Below are 4,637 nucleotides of genomic sequence, written 5' to 3' on the forward strand. Positions count from 1 at the left end.
TGGCCGGGAGCCGGCCCCTCCCCCCGCGGTCTATCTTCCCGTCGCTTTGGATTCACTTCTCCGCCAGTCCTACCTTTCAGAAAGTGGGTGATTTTCTGTTTCTAGAGTTGCTGTTCTTCTTCTCTTCGATCTCCCGTTGGATTTGTAGGTGTTTGCAATCTTTAGATAAGCTATCTAGCTGATCTCCCGCTACCTGAAGTAGTCTCAGCCTGCTACTTCTCCGCCATCTTGACTCCTCCGCCTATTACTATCTTTATATTTTTTTCAATAAATACAAACTATTCTAAAATAAAATGTCTATTTTTAAATGGTATATATCTAATCATTCTCCCTTGATAATTCAAATACATTTACCATCTTTTATTAATTTCTACTTCTATCTTGTAATCTAGTTTTTATATCATAATTTTTTGGACATTTTTTAAGTATCTGCATTATCTTTATCAAGAATTACTTTCCCACAAAAAACAAACAAGCAAACAAAAATGAACAAACAAAAAACCTGTCAAACTAACCAATGAATTTAACAAAATTGCAAGATGCAAAATCACTGTACAGAAATCTGTTGCATTTCTATACACTAATAATGAACTACTGGAAAGAGAAATTAAGAAAACAATCCCATTTACAACCGCATCAAAAAGAATAAAATACCTTGGAATAAATTTAACCAAAAAGGTGAAAGACCTGTACACTGAAACTATAAGATATTGATAAATGAAATTGAAAAGGCCCAGGTTTAAGTGGAAAGATACTCCATGCTCATGGAATTTAATTTTAAAAGGATGATAAGGCCAAAACTTCAAGAAGGAAGTTGTGAAAAAAAGAAAAGAAAATTGTAACGAAACTCCTTTAAATAGATTTACTACTGTAGGAGAAAGAACCCGTAGAGAAGAGTTGAAGACGCAAGAAAAAAAGAGAGAAAAGAGATGGAGTGAAGTGGGTGAATGGGTGACATAAAAAATAGTGATAGTTTATTATATGCTGGTTAAATTGAAAAAGGATTTAGCATGGGTATTTTTGCTTGCAGTTCCAAAGGCCTACTGAAAGTTGCAGAACGTGAGCTCATATGCAGGACTAGAAAGGACAGAGAGTTTACTGGATGGATGTAGAAAAAAGACTGAGTAGAAGAACTACCTAGCAAAAGAATGGCCTAAGTGATCTAGTCAAAAGTCCCAAGGAAGTGGTGGATAACTAGAATGGGGGTCGGCGGGGGAGAGAATAGGGTTTATGGATTAAAGAACAATTGTAATCTGCTAATTCCCAGATTGGTGTTCTGTGGTTCACTAGGTTTCTCTCTCTCTTTCTTTCTTTTTTTCTTTCTTTCTTAAATTGCTGACATTACTTTGGTTAAAGCAGTCACAAAATCTTGGTTATTCAGAACAAATTTTAGTGTATTACATACCTTGGGTAAAAAAATGTTTCAACTTTTTTGTGTGTGGAAATAATCCAAAAGATTTATTTTTTATATCAGACAAGAACACAGCTAAGTAATCCAATTATACTGCAGCATTATAAAAATCATCCCTTCACCATGGCATAAGATTTAAATGCATCTGCACAAGGGTGCACAGTATATAAAAGGAATGTTTGCTGCTGCCCCACCAAGCACTTCTGGCCCCTACCTGGGTCTTACTGCAATACTCATGGTCCCAATGTTTTTATCCAAATAAATTGTGTTTAAAAAATAAAACATTTAAAAAAACAAGTCAAAATTCCCAAGAAACCCTATCTCCAATTCAAACTTCATATATTTAAGTGTTATATTTGCCTCTCACTAATAAACCTTTATTTCACTTAAACTGAGCAAAAATCTTCCACACTGAAGTATCTTCCTTGCCCAATTAATCCAAAGCAAAAAAAAAAAATTGAAATGATTAGTAAAGAAAAATGTAAGGATTAACACACCCTTTTAATACGTTTTTAAATATTTTTAAGGTTTAAAAATTGTTTAAAGTTTGTAGTTCATAGTAGGAAAACATTATCTGAATGAATACCCTAAAGGCAAACCATTGTAGAATGTATCAGTAGCATGGGGGGCAGAGGGGCAGGGAGTCTCTTCACAGCTTTCTTCATGAGAAGGTCAGAGGTACACTCATTTATATTATTGTGACCTCCATTAGGTGATCAAAGTTGCTTTTCCTTCAGCGAGGGTTTGTTTGTTAGAAGGGCATTATGTTTGACCTGCAAATTTGGCTGACAATTACTGATGAGATTCATAACCTTTGCATTGCTCTGATATTTTGACATATTTGCTGGGTTCTGGGCCACATGCTGGAAGGTCACCATAACTTCTGGATACTGTATGGTTGCTAGAACCTCTTGATCACTAAGAATTTCATTGAGTGCAAGCATTCCTACCATTCCAGGCACCCCCCCTGCCATTCCAGCCATTCCTCCAGAAAATTACTAGGTATTCCCCCAGGATAACTACCTGGGAAAGACCCATACTGAGCTCCTGATTGTTGCCTGGCTTCTTCATCCCTCTGGGATCTGTCTTGTTCTTCCGGAGCCTTCTTAACCCTTTCTATTCTTTCTTTGATCTCTTGCTCTTCATGTTTTTGCTCATACTTTCTCTGATGTTCAGCGATTTTCTGGGACTTTGGTTGAACTCCTTTCAGCATCGCACTACCATCTTCTTCATAATCCAGTTTACAAGCAAGGGCAAGATCATGTGCTGCTTCTTCCCAGTGGTCCAGAAGTCTGTATGCTTTCCCTTGCCACTTAAAAGGCTAAGCTGAACAGGGATTTACTTCAATAGCTCTTTCACCGTCTCGAATGGCAGCATTTGCTTCTGTAGTTTGACGAAGACACTGGCTCTCTTGGTGTACAGAATGGCCAAGCAAGGATTCAGTTTGATGACATCTGTGAACAAGTCAATGGCTTTCTGTAGTACACCATCATTTAGGGCATCAATGGCAGCAGCCTTTTTATCATTTGCCTGATCCATCATTTCCTTGGTTATCTCTACATTTTCATCTCCTATTTCTTGACAGAGTAAGTATCTGGTTCATTCATGCCTTCATTGTCAATTTCTAGATCACTTTCCTGACTTGATAGTTCATCTGTTTTTATATTTTCCTCCGCCTTCTTACTACCTGTTTTTTATTCCTTGATACTATCTTCTGATTTAGTTTTATGAGTGGCTGGTGGTATTGTACCCTTCATGCTCTCCACCCAGTCTCACAGGAAGTGCATTTCCTTGGTGTGCAGAATGCTCGGATCCTGCTTACACATTTTCATGAAGGTCCGGAGCTTGCTCACTTTGCAGGGGTCCATGGTCCAGAGACAGTGGCAGGAGGCAGACATGGCTGAGGTTGCAGTCCGATTCCAGGCAAGGGTACTAGCTCTGCATGATTGTGGGGAAAGGGACAGCTGCTGTGAGGAAAAACAGCACAATGTTTCAACTTTTATTAACTTCGTTCTCCTAAATTTATTTGACCACATACCATTTTATCAGCCTCTGTGTGATCTTATTAACATACTGAAACACTAATTTTCCATGTAACCAATGCTATAAATGAAGTAGAGAAATGAGAAAATTGGCATGAACAGATAGCAGTCAAAGGAAGGAGTATTTGAATTTAAATTTCCAGAGCTAACACATGTATGTAAGGAAGAGGCTAGATAGAGTATGTAAATGATCAGGCAGTATAAGTGGACTGCAGCTGAAGGTCACCTGAGTTGAAGAGATCAAGAGCAGATGGGGTGGGTTGTGGGTGATTCACTGCCGTGGATACAGAAGTATTGTATGTCCATGCCAGAATCCAATGTGAGAACAGTATCTGTGAACCAGCTGCCAAAATAGTGGTTGAATGTTGGGACTAATTGTGAAGTTGATTGAAAATAATATTGGAGAGAAGTAGCAGTTGCATAGCTTGTTGTTATGGATTTGTAAGAAGCAAAAGTTAATAAGTGTAATAACTTAGGAGCATCTTTAGCAACATTGGGGAAAAAATTGCTCTTCTCCCTGGAAGTTGTGCTCTGAGGATGGCAGGAATGTGGGGGACTTCACTTTCCAGCAGAGGAAGAGATAAGACCAGTGGATAAATGGAAGCTCTGTGTTGTTGTTGTTTCAGTAGAAGATGCTGTTATAGATTGAATTGTGTCTACTCAAAATTCATTTATTGAAGTTCTAACCTCCCAGTACCTCAGAATGTAAGTTTATTTGGATATAGGGTCTCTAGATTCAATGAGGCTATCAGGACAGGCTCTAACCCAAGGTGATTGACATCATTATGGAAAAGGGGAAATTTGGACATGGAGACACAAGTAGAGGGAAGACAATGTGAAAAGATTTAAGGAAGCCAATGAGAGTGGCCCAGAACACATCCTTTCTCATGGCCCTCAGAAGGAACCAACTCTGCCAACACCTTGATTTTGGACTTCAGACCTCCAGAACTATGACATTTCTGTTGTTTAATCCACTCAATTCATGGTGCTTGGTAACCACAAGCTTAGCAAATTAATACAGATGCATTTCATCAAAAAAAGGTTGAGGGTGAACATGAGTTTTTGCTTGTTTGTTTGTTTTTCTGTTTCATTTATTCATCCATTCATCCATTCATTCATTTATTCATCCATTTGCTTTAGCATAGGATGGGCTTTTCTAAGAGTATGGTAATAGGTCTGCGAGA

General features: G+C 38.2%; 1 pseudogene; it reads right to left on the bottom strand.

Moving 5' to 3' along the window:
- Positions 1-2,173: 2,173 nt before the first annotated feature.
- LOC111148869 lies at positions 2,174-3,359 on the bottom strand (annotated as a pseudogene).
- Positions 3,360-4,637: the final 1,278 nt, after the last annotated feature.

Source organism: Enhydra lutris, unplaced genomic scaffold, assembly GCF_002288905.1.
Source record: "Enhydra lutris kenyoni isolate GAN:26980312 unplaced genomic scaffold, ASM228890v2 scaffoldscaffold21, whole genome shotgun sequence".
NCBI classification, from domain to species: Eukaryota; Metazoa; Chordata; class Mammalia; order Carnivora; family Mustelidae; genus Enhydra; species Enhydra lutris.